This window comes from Somniosus microcephalus, unplaced genomic scaffold (genome assembly GCF_052327205.1).
Source record: "Somniosus microcephalus isolate GS21.2 unplaced genomic scaffold, FLI_Smic_1.0 scaffold105, whole genome shotgun sequence".
NCBI lineage: Eukaryota > Metazoa > Chordata > Chondrichthyes > Squaliformes > Somniosidae > Somniosus > Somniosus microcephalus.
In genome coordinates, this window is record NW_028225292.1 from 102,172 (window position 1) to 119,334 (window position 17,163).

The 17,163-nt window shown below is 44.6% G+C and overlaps 1 protein-coding gene across 9 annotated transcripts in view; it reads left to right on the forward strand.

Annotated features, from left to right (window-relative positions):
* Positions 1-17,163, forward strand: part of LOC147083068 (protein odr-4 homolog) — a 158,791-nt gene that overhangs the window by 21,888 nt on the left and 119,740 nt on the right. For all 9 annotated transcript variants that reach the window (XM_085980293.1, XM_085980295.1, XM_085980289.1 and 6 more), the window contains one exon: positions 14,476-14,523. The gene's annotated coding sequence lies outside the window, so the exon portion shown is untranslated. The remainder of the gene's footprint in view (positions 1-14,475; positions 14,524-17,163) is intronic.

The following is a 17,163-nucleotide window of genomic DNA, read 5'->3' on the forward strand; positions in this document are numbered from 1 at the left end:
CCTCCCTGCACTGCAATTCCGAGAGCAGCTACATAGGATTACATAGGATATATGGCACAGAAACAGGCCATTCGGCCCAACCAGTCCATGCCGGCTTTTATGCTCCACATGAGCCTCCTCCCGTCTTTCCTCCTCTAAATCTATCAGCATAACCCTCTATTCCCTTTTCTCTCATATGCTTGCCTAGCCTCCCCTTAACTGCATCTATACTATTCACTTCAACCACTCCCTGTGGTAGCGACTTCCACATTCTCACCACTGTCTGGGTAAAGAAGTTTCTTCTGAATTCCCTATTGGATTTCTTGGCGTCAATCTTATATTGATGGCCTCTAGTTATGCTCTTCCCCACAAGTGGAAACATTCTCTTTATATCCACTCTATCAAAACCTTTCATAATTAAAAAAAAACCTCTATTAGGTCACCCCTCAGCCTTTTTTCCAAGAGAAAAGAGACCCAGCCTGTTCATCCTTTCCTGATATGTATACCCTCGCACTTCTGGTATCATCCTTGCAAATGTTCTCTGCACCCTCTCCAGTGCCTCTATATCCTTTTTATAATATGGCGACCAGAACTGTACGCAGTACTCCAAGTGTGGTCTAATCAAGGTTCGATACAGATTTAGCATAACTTCCCTACTTTTCAATTCTATCCCTCTAGAAAGAAACCCTAGTGCTTGGTTTGCTTTTTTTATGGCCTTGCTAACCTGTGTCGCAACTTTTAGTGATTTGTGTATTTGTACTCCGAGGTCCCTTTGTTCCTCTACCCCACCTAGACTCGCACCCTCCAAGTAATAAGTAACCTCCATTAACTTCCTACCAAAATGTAATACCTCACATTTATCTGTGTTGAACTTCATTTGCCAATTATATGCCCATTCTGCAAGTTTATTAATGTCCTCCTGTAATTTGTTGCAGTCCTCCTCAGTATTGACGATCCCTCCCAATTTGGTGTCATCCGCAAATTTAGAAATTGTGTTTTTGATTCCAAAGTCTAAATCGTTAATGTAAATTGTGAACAGCAGTGGTCCCAGCACTGATCCTTGTGGAACACCACAACCCACCTTTTGCCACTGTGAATAGCTACCCTTTACCCCTACTCTCTGCTTTCTGTCTTGAAGCCAGCCAGCAATCCATTCTACTACTTGTCCCCTGACTCCGCGTTCTCTGACCTTGTTCATCAGTATTATGGGGTACCTCATTGAAGGCCTTTTGAAAATCTAGATAAATTACATCTACTGCATTACCATTGTTTACTCTCTCTGTTACCTCTTCAAAAAATTCAGTGAGGTTGGTCAAGCATGATGTTCCTTTCTGAAATCCATGCTGAGTATTCCTTATTATATTTTTGGTTTCTAGATGTTCTTCTGTTTTCTCCTTTAGTAGGGATTCTGTTATTTTTCCTACCACCGATGTTAAGCTGACTGGTCTAGAATTCCCTGGACATGTTCTATCCCCCTTAAATATAGGTATTACGTTAGCTATCTGCCAGTCCTCTGGCACTACACCTTTTTCTAACAAATTATTAAATATGTGTAGTAATGCCCCTGCTATCTCTTCCCTAGATTCTGTTTAAATGCGTGGATGCAATCCCTCCGGACCAGGGGTTTTATCCTCTTTGAGTTTGATTAGTTTATTTAATATATCTCTTTCTTTAATTTTAAAGGCACTTACCTCATTACTCATCACATCATCCAATGTCATGTCCACCTGTTCTATCTCCCTGGTAAATACTGAAGCAAAATAATTATTTAATATATCCCTATCGTTACCTGTGGTCGTTTCCTGTCTATCCCTTAATGGCTGTATTCCCATCCCAACCTTTTTTTTATTGATGTGCCTGTAAAATATTTTACTATTTGTTTTATGTTCCTTGATAATTTAATTGCATAGTTCCTCTTTGCCTCCCTAATTGTTTTTTTGACTTCTCTCCTAATCTTTTCGTATTCTCCCTTATCATGCACTCCCCTGCTGTCTATGTACTTAATGTATGCCTCTTTCCTTACCCTCAATTGTTCCCTTATAGCTTTATTCATCCATGGATTCTCATTATTGTTTAGTTTGGTCTTTCCTTTCAGCGGAATATATTTTTCCTGCACTCTGTTGAACACCATTTTAAATGTTTCCCATAGCTAGTGTGTGTGGGCATGAATGTGACAGAGGGCTGTGCACAGCTACTGTTTGCTTAGGGGGTGCTCTGTAAATCTGGTGGCCACTTGCAACATGATGGATTGAACTGTGCCCATCTCTGCGGTTCTGTGACGGAGAACAACATGGAAGTGATGCGCCCACTCTTTTAATTCATTTTTATGGGATGTAGGCATCGCTGGCAAGGCCAGCATTTATTGCCCATCCCTAATTGCCCTTGAGAAGGTGGTGGTGAACCGCCTTCTTGAACTGCTGCAGTCCGTGTGGTGAAGGTACTCCCACAGTGCTGTTAGGTAGGGTGTTCCACGATTTTGACCCAGCGACGATATACTTTCAATTCGGGATGATGTGTGACTTGGAGGGGAACTTGGAGGTGGTGGTGTTCCCATGCGCCTGCTACCCTTGTCCTTCTAGATGGAAGAGCTTGCAGGTTTGGGAGGTGCTGCCGAAGAAGCCTTGGTGAGTTGCTGTAGTGCATCTTGTAGATGGTACACACTGTAGCCACGGTACGCCAGTGGTAGAGGGAGTTAATTTTTACGGTGGTGGATGGGGTGCCAATCAAGCGGGCTGCTTTGTCCTGGATGGTGTCGAGCTTCTTGAGTGTTGTTGGAGCTGCACTCATCCAGGCAAGTGGAGAGTGTTCCATCACACTCCTTACTTGTGCCTTGTAGATGGTGGAAAGGCTTTGGGGAGTCAGGACGTGAGACACTCGCTGCAAAATACCTAGCCTCTGACCTGCTCCTGTTGCCACAGTAGTTATGTCATAGAGTTATGACAGCACAGAAGGAGGCCATTCGGCCCATCAAGTCCGTGCTAGCTCTCTGTAGAGCAATCCAGTCAGTCCCATTCCTCCGCTCTATCCCTGTAGCCCTGCAAGTTTATTTCTCTCAGTGCCTATCCGGTCTCCCCTTGAAAACATTGAGGCCTAGAAATTCAGTGCCCTTAGCACCGATTTTGCGGCGCTAGAGGGCCTAGCGCTGCAATTGGCGCCGGTTCCTAAATTGCCTGGCGCCCTTCCGCGGCGGTAGACCGGTAGCGCTGCGCCGGCACCGATGACGTCATCGGTGTGCGCAGCGTCCCGGTTGCCGTGGTAACCCGGCCCCAAGCCGAAATTCAGTTGCGGCCGCCTCGCCAGTGGCAGCCGCAACTAAGACTCCGGCAAACGAGTGTTGCCGGAGTCTGCGCCGGCGCTTTAAGGAGGCGCGGCGGCCGGCCGCTTTCCCGCCGGCCGCCTGCCCGCAGCTCCCTCCCCGGACTTCCCCCCCCCCCCCCCCCCCCCCCCCCGCCCGGAACAGATGCAAGCCCGGCACTTGTCCGAGGTGCCGGGCTCATTTTTGATGAGATTTGCGCGGGCCGCGGCCGGGTGCAGGCAGCTCCTCCTTAACGGAAGGAGGAGGCCTGCACTTCCCGAGCCTGCCGCACCGCAGCGGGCGCCGCAATGCGGCGCGTTGCGCCAGTTTTCAGGCGCTAAAACCCTTCAGTAGCGCCGGCAGCCGTTTGGGCGCGGCGCTACTGAATTTTTGGCGCGCGCAAAGGGCTTTAGCGCCGGCGCTAACTTCCGGCGCTAAAGCCCTGGCGCAGCGCAAACTCAATTTCTAGGCCTGAGAGTCTCCATTTCCACCACTTCCGTTGGCAGCGAATTCCAGGTCCTCACCACTCGCTGTGTAAAAAAAGTTTTTCCACATGTCCCCCCTGTATCTCTTGCCCAAAACCTTAAATCTGTGTCCCCTAGTTCTTGTACCATCAACTAGAGAGAACAGCCTTTCGCCATCTAGACTATCCAGATCCGTTATAATCTTGTACACCTCTATCAAATCACCCCTCAAACTCCTTTGCTCTGATGAAATCAAATCCAGCTTCTCCAACATGTCCTTGTAGCTAAGATCCCCCATCCCTGGAACCATTCTGGTAAGTCTCCTCTACACCCTCTCAAGGGCCTTCATATCCTTCCTAAAGTGTGGTGACCAGAACTGGACACAGTGCTCCAGTTGTGGCCTAACCAGCATTTTATAAAGGTTCAGCATAACTTCTCTACTTTTGTACTCAATACCTCTATTTATGAAGCCAAAGATCCCATATGCTTTGTTAACCACCCTCTCAATATGTCCTGCCACCTTCAGGGACCTATGCACATCAACTCCCAGGTCCCTCTGTCCCTGCACACTCTTTAAAACTGTGCCATTAAGTGCATATTGCCTCTCCCTGTTCCTTCTGCCAAAATGCATCACCTCACACTTCTCTGTATTAAATCCCATCTGCCCATTCTGCTAGCCTTTCTATGTCCTGTTGCAGTCGATTGGTTTCATCCTCACTGTTTGCCACACTCCCAAGTTTGGTGTCATCGGCAAATTTAGAAATTCTACTCTGTATTCCAATATCCAGGTCATTTATATATATCAAAAAAGCAGTGGCTCCAGCACTGACCCTTGGGGAACACCACTGTCTACCATCCTCCAGTCTGAAAAACAGCCATTTACCACAACTCGCTGTTTTCTGTCCTTAAGCCAATTCCTTATCCAAGCTGTCGCTGACCCACCTATTCCATGAGCCTCAACTTTGTTAACCAGCCTTCTATGTGGTACTTTGTCAAACGTCTTCTGAAAATCCATGTAGACAACATCCATTGCATTCCCTTCAACAATCCTCTCTGTTACTTCATCAAAAAATTCAATTAGATTAGTCAAACACGATCTGCCTTTTACAAATCCGTGTTGGCTCTCCTTAATTAGCTTAAACGTCTCGTTTCTAAAACTTTACCCACCACTGATGTTGAACTGACTGGCCTGTAGTTACTAGGATTGTCCTTACACCCTTTCTTCTTTACCCACCACTGATGTTGAACTGACCGGCCTGTAGTTACTAGGATTGTTCTTACACCCTTTCTTCTTTACCCACCACTGATGTTGAACTGACCGGCCTGTAGTTACTAGGATTGTCCTTACACCCTTTCTTGAACAATGGTGTCACATTTGCCACTTTCTAATCCTCAGACACCTCCCCCGCATCTAGGGAAGATTGGAAAATTATGGCAAGCCCTTCCACTATCGCCTCCCCCAGTTCCGTTAGCAACCTGGGATGCAAGCCATCTGGACCAGGCGACTTGTCCACTCTAAGCATACCCAGCCTTTCTAGTACATCCTGTCTATCAATTTTCACCCCTTCCATTGCTTCTACCTTTTCCACTTCTGATATTTTGTCAGCATCCACCTCCTTAGTAAATACCGATACAAAGTACTCATTGAGTATTCTAGCCTTTCCCTGCGCCTCTAAGCATATATCACCTTCTTTGTCTCTAATAGGCCCCACCCCGCCTCTTACTACCCGCTTACTGTTTACATGCCGGTAGAAGATTTTTGGGTTCCCTTTTATGTTAACTGCCATTCTACTCTTATATTCTCTCTTTGCCAGTCTTATTTTCATCTTCACACCCCCTCTCAACTTACTGCATTTGGTCTGGTTCTCCCTTGAAGAATTCACCTGACATTCATCATACACCCTCTTTCTTTGTTTCATCATCTTCTCTATCTTCCTCGTCATTGAAGGAGCCCTTGCTTTGGTTCCCTTACCTTTCCCTCTTGTTGGAACGTACCTAGCCTGTACTTGGAACATCTCCTTAAAGATTACCCATTGTTCCGTTACAGTTTTTCTTGTCAATCTTTGGTTCTATTTTACCCTGGCTAGATCCTTTCACATCCCATTGAAGTTAGCCCTATTCCAGTTTAGAAGCTCCAGTCTAGATTGTTTCTTGCTCCTCTCCGTTGCTAATCTAAATCTTACGATACGATGATCACTCGTACCCAAGTGTTCCCCCACAGACACTTGGTCGACCTGGCCGACCTCATTCCCCAGCACCAGATCCAGCAATGCCTCCTTCCTAGTTGGACCAAGAACATATTGATCAAGGAAATTCTCGTGAACACATTTCAGAAATTCCTCCCCCTCCTTTCCCTTTACCCTAGCATTATCCCAATCGATATTTGGGTAATTAAAGTCCCCCAATATCACCACTCTATAGCTCTTGCATATCTCTGCGATTTCCCTGCAGATTTGCTCCTCTATCTCCCTCTCACTATTTGGAGGCCTATAGAATACCCCCAATAGTGTGATCATACCCGTTTTGCTCCTCAACTCTAGCCAAATGGATTCTGTCCTTGTCCCCTCAAGAACATCCTCCCTTTCCAACAATACAATGTCTTCCTTAATCAGCACTGCCACCCCACCTCCCTTTTTTCCTTCCCTATCTTTTCTGAACACCTTGTACCCTTGAATATTAAGTGCCCAGCCCTCACCGTTTTTAAGCCATGTTTCCGTTATTGCCACAACATCATATTGCCACACAGCTAATTGTGCTTGTAGCTCACCAACCTTATTCACCACACTTTGTGCGTTTACGTACATGAATTCTAAACCCATTTTTTGTAGTCTTTCTTTGTCTGCTCCTATCTAATATGGTACTACTTCCGCCTCTAGTACTACTTTCTTCTCTAGTACTATCCAACACGCTCACTCTTTTATGCACCTTATTCCTCTTTTCTGCTCCTATATGCTGGTGCCCACGCTCCTGCTAAGTTAGTTTAAACCCTTCACAACAGCACTAACGAACCTCCCCGCGAGAATATTGGTCCCGGCTCTGTTGAGGTGTAACCCGTCCAGCTTGTACAGGTCCCACCTTCCCCAGAAACGGTCCCAATGCCTCGGGAATCTAAAGCCCTCCCTCCTGCACCATATCTCCAGCCACGCATTCATCTGTTCTATCCTCCTATTCCTGTAATCACTAGCATAGAAACAGAGAAGATAGGAGCAGGAGTAGGCTATTCGGCCCCTCGAGCCTGCTCCGCCATTCAATGAGATCATGGCTGATCATCCAAATTCAGTACCCTGTCCCTGCCTTCTCCCTTTAGCCTTAAGAAATATATCTAACTCCTTCTTGAATATATTTAATGAATTGGCCTCAACTGCCTTCTATGGTAGAGAATTCCACAGGTTCACCACTCTCTGGGTGAAGAAATTCCTCCTCATCTCAGTCCTAAATGGCTTACCCCTTATCCTTAGACTGTGACCCCTGGTTCTGGACCCCCCCCCCCCGCCATCGGGAACATCCTTCCTGCATCTAGTCTGTCTAGTCCTGTTAGAATTTTATAAGTTTCAATGAGATCCCCTCTCATTCTTCTAAACTCCAGCGAGTATAAGCCCAATTGACCCAATCTCTCCTCATACGTCATTCCTGCCATCCTAGGTATCAGCCTGGTGAATCTTCGCTGCACTCCCTCCATGGCAAGCACATCCTTCCTCAGATAAGGCGACCAAAACTGCACACAATACTCAAGGTGTGGTCTCACCAAGGCCCTGTACAACTGCAGCAAGACATCCTTGTTCCTGTACTCGAATCCTCTCGCTACGAAGGCCAACATACCATTTGCCTTCTTAACCGCCTGCTGCACCTGCATGCTTACCTTCAGCGACTGATGCACAAGGACATCCAGGTCTCATTGCACTTCCCCTTCTCCCAATCTATTGCCGTTCAGATAATAATCTGCCTTCCTGTTTTTGCCACCAAAGTGGATAACCTCGCATTTATCCACATTATACTGCACCGGCCACACATCTGCCCAATCACCTAACCTGTCCAAATCATACTGGAGTTTCTCAGCATCCTCCTCACAGCACACACGCCCACCCAGCTTTGTGTCGTCAGCAAATTCCCCATTTTCTCTGTACCACCTTTTTTAAATATTGGTGTTACATTAGCTACCCTCCAATCCATGGGAACTGTTCCAGAGTCTATAGAATTTTGGAAGATGACCAACAATGCATCTACTATTTCTAGGGCCACTTCCTTTACATTATTGTCTGCTACCCTCCTTACCATTCCCACCTCCAGCACTACTGAGATCCATGCAATGTTTTTGCTACCTTGACTCTCCAAAGCCTGCCTCACTTGCCTCTTGAGCTCCACACTATACAAACTCCCGAAGTCAAATTTCCACCACTTAAACTCTGTTCTGTTTGGCTATCTCCCTGTCCTAGCACATTGAATCTGAATGATCATTGTAAGACGTTCAGATTAGAGTCATAGAGAGAGTCATAGAGTAATACAGCACGGATAGAGGCCCTTCGGCCCATCGTGTCCGCGCCGGCCATCAAGCCCTGTCTAATCTAATCCCATATTCCAGCATTTGGCCCGTAGCCTTGTATGCTATGGCATTTCAAGTGCACATCCAAATGCTTCTTAAATGTTGTGAGGGTTTCTGCCTCCACAACCCTTTCAGGCAGTGAGTTCCAGACTCCAACCCACCCTCTGGGTGAAAAAGTTATTTCTCAAATCCCCTCTAAACCTCCCGCCCTTTACCTTGAATCTATGCCCCCTAGTTATTGACCCCTCTACTGAGGGAAAAAGCTCCTCAGCATCCATCCTATCTATGCCCCTCATAATTTTGTACACCTAGATTGTCTGACAATTTATAGAGTTCAGACCCATGGAACAGACAACTCGAAACAAAGGGCAGGATTTTCATTCTGCCGTGGAGTCGGGATTGGAGGCGTGCGGGGGGTTAAAATTCCGAAATCAGGGGTCCCTTTATCTGAATGCATGTAGCATTCATAACAAAATGGACGAGTTAACGGCACAAATAACTACATATGGGTATGATCTTGTGGCCATTACAGAAACATGGCTGCAGGGTGACCATGACTGGGAATTAAACATACCAGGGTATTTAACAATCAGGAAGGACAGGCAGGAAGGAAGGGGAGGTGGGGTGGCTATGTTAATAAAGGAAGGAATCACTGTAATACAGATAAATGATATTGGGTCAAAGGATCAGGATAGTGAAACAGTTTGGGTGGAGATAAGGAATAATAAGGGGAAAAAAACACTAGTGGGCGTAGTCTATAGGCCTCCTAACAGTTGTAACTCTGTTAGACGGAGTATTAATCAGGAAATAGTTGGGGCTTGTAATAAGGGAACAGCTATAATTATGGGGGATTTTAACTATCATATTAACTGGACAAATCAAATTGGGCAGGGCAGCCTTGAGGAAGAGTTCATTGCATGTATTAGGGATGGGTTTCTTGAGCAGTATGTAACTGAACCGACCAGGGGGCAAGCAACCTTAGATCTGGTCCTGTGTAATGAGTCAGGATTAATTAAAAATGTCCTAGTAAAGGATCCCCTTGGAATGAGTGACCATAACATGGTTGAATTCCATATTCAATTAGAGGGTGAGAAGGTTGGATCTCAAACAAGCGTACTGAGCTTGAATAAAGGAGACTATGAAGGTATGAGAGCGGAATTGATTAGAGTGGACTGGGAAAATAGATTTAACGGGTAAGACGGTACATGAGCAGTGGTGTACATTTAAGGAGTTATTTTACAACTTTCAAAAAATATACCACTGAGGAAAAACGGGTGTAAAAGAAATGATAGCCATCCGTGGCTAAGTAAAGTAATTAAGGATAGTATCCGACTAAATACAAGGGCATATAAGGTAGCCAAATCTAGTGGGAGGATAGAAGATTGGGAAGTCTTCAAAAGACAGCAAAAAATAACTAAAAGATTAATTAAGAAAGGGAAGATAGATTATGAAAGTAAATTAGCAAAAAATATAAAAACAGATAGCAAGAGTTTCTATAGTTATATAAAAAGAAAAAGGGTGGCTAAAGTAAATGTTGGTCCCTTAGAGGATGAGACAGGGAAATTAATGGTGGAAAACATGGAGATGGCAAAAACGCTGAACAAATATTTTGTTTCAGTCTTTATGGTAGAGGACACTAAGAATATCCCAACACTGGACAAACAGGGGGCTCTAGGGGGGGAGGAGCTAAATACGATTAAAATCACTAAGGAATTGGTACTCGGTAAAATAATGGGACTCAAGGCAGATAAATCCCCTGGACCTGATGGCTTACATCCTAGTGTCTTGAGGGAAGTGGCGGTAGGGATTGTGGATGCATTGGTAATAATTTTCCAAAACTCCCTGGACTCCGCAAAGGTCCCGGCAGATTGGAAAACTGCTAATGTAACACCCTTATTTAAAAAGGGTAGTAGGCAGAAGGCTGGAAACTATAGACCAGTTAGCCTAACATCTGTGGTTGGTAAAATTTTGCAGTCCATTATTAAGGAGACAGTAACGGGGCATTTGGATAAACATAATCTAATAGGACAAAGTCAGCATGGTTTTATGAAGGGGAAGTCATGTTTGACAAATTTGCTTGAGTTCTTTGAGAACGTAACATACAGGGTGGATAAAGGGGAACCAGTGGACGTAGTGTATTTAGACGTCCAAAAGGCATTTGACAAGGTGCCACACAAAAGATTATTGCTCAAGATAAAAAATCACGGGATTGGGGGTAATGTTCTGGCATGGGTGGAGGATTGGTTATCTAACAGAAAGCAGAGAGTTGGGAGAAATGGTTCATTCTCAGACTGGCAATCAGTAACTAGTGGTGTTCTGCAGGGGTCAGTGCTGGGTCCCCAACTCTTTACAATCTATATTAACGATTTGGAGGAGGGGACCGAGTGTAACATATCAAAGTTTGCAGATGATACAAAGATGGGAGGGAAAGTAGTGAGTGAGGAGGACATAAAAAACCTGCAAAGGGACATCGACAGGCTAAGTAAGTGGGCAGAGATTTGGCAGATGGAATACAATACTGGAAAGTGTGAGGTTATGCACTTTGGCAGGAAAAATCGTAGAGCAAGTTATTATCTTAATGGCAAGAAACTGGAAAGTACTGAAGTACAAAGGGATCTGGGTGTCCTGGTGCACGAAACTCAAAAGGTTAGTATGCAGGTGCAGCAAGTGATTAAGAAGGCCAATGGAATGTTGGCTTTCATTGCTAGGGGGATAGAATATAAAAATAGGGAGGTATTGCTTCAGTTGTACAAGGTATTGGTGAGACCGCACCTGGAATACTGCGTACACTTTTGGTGTCCATACTTAAGAAAAGACATACTTGCTCTCGAGTCAGTACAAAGAAGGTTCACTCGGTTAATCCCGGGGATGAGGGGATGGACATATGAGGAGATGTTGAGTAGATTGGGACTCTACACATTGGAGTTCAGAAGAATGAGAGGCGACCTTATTGAAACATATAAGATTGTGAAGGGGTTGGATCGGGTGGATGCGGGGAGGATGTTCCCGATGATGGGTGAAACTAGAACTAGGGGGCATAGTCTTAGAATAAGGGGCTGCTCTTTCAAAACTGAGATGAGGAGGAACTACTTCATTCAGAGGGTGGTAGGTCCATGGAATATGCTGCCCCAAAAAGCTGTAGAAGCTACATCATTACATAAATTTAAAACAGAAATACACAGTTTCCTAGAAGTAAAGGGAATTAAGGGTTACGGGGAGCGGGCAGGAATTTGGACATGAGTCTAGGTTCGGATCGGTCATGGCCCTGTGGGTAGCGGAGCGGGCCCAGGGGCCGTGTAGACTGATCCTGCTCCTATTTCGTGTGTCTAATTCTGTTAGATTCAGGAGATGGTTCTGTGATAGTAGATTGGCGGTTAGGATCAGATCAGCCATGATCTTATTGAATGGCGGAGCAGGCTCGAGGGGCCGATTGGCCTACTCCTGCTCCTATTTCTTATGTTCTTATTCCCGACGGCTCCAAACCACGCCAAGTTAGAGGAGGCGGGCCGTCGGGTTGAAGGACTTGGAGGGGTCGCGATGTCGGTGTTCAGGTGAGTGATGTGTGCATGAGTGCAAAGGTGAGTGTGTTTGGTGTGTCTAAAGTGATTAAATAAGTTTTACATACCTTTTCTTACCTTTTCAGCCTTCCTTCCTTTAGGTTCCGGGAGTCCCTCATCTCACCGGCACAGAAAGCAGAATGGCTGCGAACTGTCAAAAGTGACAGCTTGCAGCTTTCTGTGCAGGAGAGCTTTCTAACTGAGTCTGTGGAGAAGGACTCGGGTTAGAAGTAAGACTGTCAGTGTTTGACAGCTTCAAACAGCTGTGAAACACTGATATTTCATCTGTCAAAAGCTCTTGACAGATGAAATTTCAGTCTGTGACGTCACCTGTTGCCGGGTGGCCCTTAATTGGCCTGCTGAGCCCGCTAGGCGGGCTCAACAAGGTCAATCAAGTTAAAATCACGTGGATTGGCCGCATCTCGATGGAGGCGGGACAACAACCCCTTAAGTTGTAGTCCCGACTCCTGAGTTAAATTCCTGCCCAAAGATTTCAGGGTAAACTTTTCTTTACTTAAATTAGCAAGAGGTTACACGTAAGTACCAAATACAACCCGTACTCAATTCATTTACTTATTACAAGTAAGCACGCACAAATCTAAATCATTTACTTTAAGCTCAAGTGATCATAAGCAACCACATACATACTAACACCAGTGAGAGGTCAAGTCAGCGATGACTAGACATATGACATTAACTGGCAACTGACCACGTTGCCCTTGACTGCTGCAGCGAGTGGTCAATTTACAGCATCTTTTATACCCCAAAACTTGGCAACTCCTCCACCGCATTCATGTCCCGAACTCTCTGAATAGCGTTCTTTTCACTCTCTCAGTTTGCTATCTGTTTTGACACTTAGTTAACCAAAGCCAGGGGTTGGGAAAAGTCCTTGTTTTTGCATCTGAAGGTTGACTCCTTGTTCTCTCAGAACTTTTCAAGATCTTATCTTTTGGAGGGAAAAATAGCTTGCACATTTATTTTACAAATGTTTAGCCAAGAAGTCTTGCCCTCAAAAGCTTGTCAGTACATCAAATTTGGTCACTTTAGGTTCAGTCAAGTTTACCGTGAATGGTGTATTCTTACATCCTCATTACAAATATCTGCATGCCCTCATTTCCCCTCGACCTCTACAACTTCTCACAACCCATGTTCCTTGATCCTTTTAACTCTGGCACCCTGAGCACAACCTCATTCCCTCCATTCACCATTGATGACAGGACTTTCAGCTGCTTCAGGCCTGTTGTTTGTAATTTTATTACATAGAAATACTAAGAAGTTACAACATGGAAACAGACCACTCGACCCAATCAATCTATTGTGACTGTTTACCCTTCACATGAGAAAATAGCCCTAATCACATATACCCACCCTTTTCCCTTCATTCCAATTTCTTTCATCCATCTATCCAATCTATTTTTGACTGTTGACAAAGTTTGTGCCTCTATCACTAACTCTGGAAGTGAATTCCACAGTCTCATAATGCTGTGTAAAGAAATTTCTCTCGGTTTCTGTTCTAAATCTCTTGCATTTAATCTTATATCTGTGGCCCCTCATTCTTGACCCCTTGAGTACTGGAAATAATCTGCTTCTATCTACCCTGTCCCATTCTTTTATAATTTAAAACACTTCTATCATATCGCCCCATAACCTGCGTTGTTCTCACACAAAAAAAGACCCATTTTTATCATCTTTTCTCGCATTTGTATTTCCTCATACCAGGCAGCATCCCAGTGAATCTGTGTTGTACGCTGTCTGAAGCCTCAATATACTTCCTATAGTGTGGAGCCCAGTACTGCACAGAGTACTTTGAGCCCACAGGTTATATTAAGATCTTCTATCAGCTCATCATTAACTCTTGGCTTTTATATTCTGTATCTCTTGTGATAAAACCTAGAATTCCATTTGTTGTTTTTACAGCCTTAACAACCTTTAAATTCATGTGAGCCTGTACCCCAAATTTCTCTGCTCTTCCATGGCACTGAGCCTATTTCCATTCAGAATATAACTGCTGCTGTTATTTTTTTTCTTGCTAAATGCCATGACCTTACTACCTCTCTTCATCTTTAAAAGCTTCCTCAAAACTTAATTTTGTGATCATACTTTCACTTATCTCTCATAACTCTTCAATTACTGATTGCCATTCTTTACTCCTTTATAAAGTGCCTTAGGATATTTTCTACACTAGAGGTGCTATATAAATGTTATTTCTAGGCCTTTTCTAAATTTGCTTTGGCGTTTCATTATTTACTATTTGGGGAAAAAATTATATGATCCTTGTATTTAGGATGTTCCGAGGTACCTGCATTGTGGCAAAGTAGACCTGGTGTAACAGCACTATATTGTAATTACAAATTCTTTTTGCAGCCCATTGTGATACTGTTACCCTCCCAAAAGTACTTTGTGCCAGTATATGTTATCGAGAACTTACTCATAAATCAAATATTCTATACTGTATTGTGTTACCACAGCTTGTATAAAAGTGCATTTTATTGAAATTTGAAATGTTGAAAATCCTTTTCTCATGGGAACTATTAGAGAAGTCGCATCGTTATCAGTTTAAAAGAACCTTTGTTGTAGTAAGAATAAGATTTCCTTTAAAAAAAAAAATTAAAAAAAATTTTTCCTTCCCATTTCACTCAGTTGGATCTTCTGTACCATTCCCAGCTGAGAGGGTTGACGTATTTCCAGGTAATCATCTATGCCATTGTCAAATTGGTTGTTAGCTGTCCGATGATTTGTTTTCACTCCTTTCCCAGGGACAAACACCTGCCTCTTCAGCACTACCCCAGCTTGATATGGGTGAAAAGTTGTATCATACTGCTATGGTGCAGTGTGCTGACTTTCCAATGCATCAATTTACATTACAAAAAGCTGCATTATTGCAAATTAAAAAGTAATGGGGTAGAGTTTCCGCTTTAGGCACAGTCGGGAAATTGCGGTCAAAATGCGCTGGTGAGGTTAGGCTTCAAGTTTCCGCTAAAATTCATCTGCATAATCACAAATTAAAAATCTTCCATGAACCAGTGCAATCGGGCAGCGTAATAGAATGTAATCATTTCATATTTTTAAATTTCCATTAAAAAGTATTCCTTGTTATATTTAAGAGTGGAAACCTGGTGCAGTGTTATTAATGCAGCTGAAAATGGGTTTATCAACAAAAATAAACATTTTTAATAAGGGTGTGCAGCAGCGTTCCCCTTAAGTTGCATGGTCGCGCAGCGCTCCAGGGATCCCGTGCAGCAACTCACCAAGGCTTCTTCGGCAGCACCTCCCAAACCCGCAACCTCTTCCACCTAGAAGGACAAGGGCAGCAGGCGCATGGGAGCACCACCACCTCCAAGTTCCCCTCCAAGCCACACACCATCCTGACTTAGAAGTATATCGCCGATCCTTCATTGTCGCTGAGTCAAAATCCTGGAACTCCCTACCTAACAGCACTGTGGGAGTACCTTCACCACACGGACTGCAGCGGTTCAAGAAGGCGGCTCCCCACCACCTTCTCAAGGGCAACTAGGGATGGGCAATATATGCTGGCTTTGCCAGCGACACCCACAACCCATAAACGAATTTTTAAAAAAAGCCGGCTTTTCAATGCAAAAACCGTGCATTTGCGATATTTTGAATGGCCCGTGCAGCCCCCGCGGGTTCCAAATAATATTAGAGGGAACATTGGTCTGCAGCCTTCCACCTGTGAGTAACCTGATTTAAAATCACTGAAAATTACTTAAAAAAAACGATACTGAACCATTCGCTAGTTTAATTGGTGTACACGAGCCAGTTTCTTAGTAAATTAAATATTTTTTGATGTGGAAAAACGTTTAAAACATGCTTACTAGTACCTGTGCGCCTAAGAAAATGATTGCAATTTGAAGAGCCTTCCCGAATCAGCAGAATCTCGTAATTTTGACCTGGGGACATGGACAGTTTTCTGGGCAGGGTCTGGTTCAGGCAAATTGAATCTTGAACCAGCGTAAAAGATCGCAGAACACACGAGCGTAAGAGGTTTTGGGCGTAACTCACTTGTGTTTCAATTTCCCCGATCTTTTGTGCTGGTTCAGCTAATTCAGCCTGAATTCAGCTGATATGACCAGCGGAAATTCGATCCCAACAATTTTTAAAATTAGTAGCTACTTCAAACTGGTTTCTCATTAGTGCATTCTCAGTCATAGAGTTATACAGCACAGAAAGAGGCCCATCGCGTCCGCGCTGGCCATCAGGCCCTGTCTAATCTAATCCCATTTTCCAGCATTTGGTCCGTAGCCTTGTATGCTATGGCATTTCAAGTGCTCATCCAAATGCTTCTTGAATGTTGTGAGGGTTCCTGCCTCTACCACCCTTTCAGGCAGTGAATTCCAGATTCCAACCACCCTCTGGGTGAAAAAGTTCTTCCTCAAATCCCCTCTAAACCTCCTGCCCCTTACCTTGAATCTATGCCCCCTGGTTATTGACCCCTCTACTAAGGGAAAAAGTTCCTCTCTACCCTATCTATGCACCTCATAATTTTATACACCTCAATCAGGTCCCCCCTCAGCCTTCTCTGCTCCAAGGAAAACAACCCCAGCCTGTCCAGTCTTTCTTCATAGCTGAAGCGCTCCAGCCCAGGTAACATCCTGGTGAATCTCCTCTGCACCCTCTCCAAAGCAATCACATCCTTCCTATAGTGTGGCGACCAGAACTGCACACAGTACTCCAGCTGCGGCCTAACTAGCATTTTGTACAGCTCCATCATAACCTCCCTGCTCTTATATTCTATGCCTCGGCTAATGAAGGCACGTATCCCATATGCCTTTTTAACCACCTTATCCACCTGTTCTGCTGCCTTCAGGGATCTATGTACATGCACACCAAGGTCCCTCTGATCCTCTGTCTTTCCTAGGGTCTTGCCATTCATTGTGTATTCCCTTGCCTTGTTACTCCCTCCAAAATGCATCACCTCACACTTTTCAGGGTTAAATTCCATTTGCCACTGTTCCGCCCATCTGACCAACCCATCTATATCGTCCTGCAGACTGAGGCTACACTCCTCGCTATTTACCACCCCACCAATTTTCGTGTCATCTGCGAACTTACTGATCATACCTTTTACATTCACATCCAAATCATTAATGTAGACCACAAACAGCAAGGGACCCAGCACCGATCCCTGCGGTACCCCACTGGACACAGGCTTCCAGTCACAAAAACAACCTTCGACCATCACCCTGTGCCTTCTGCCACTAAGCCAGTTTTGTATCCAATGTGCCAAGGCACCCTGGATCCCATGGGCTCTTACCTTCTTGACCAGTCTCCTATGCGGGACTTTATCGAAAGCCTTACTGAAATCCATGT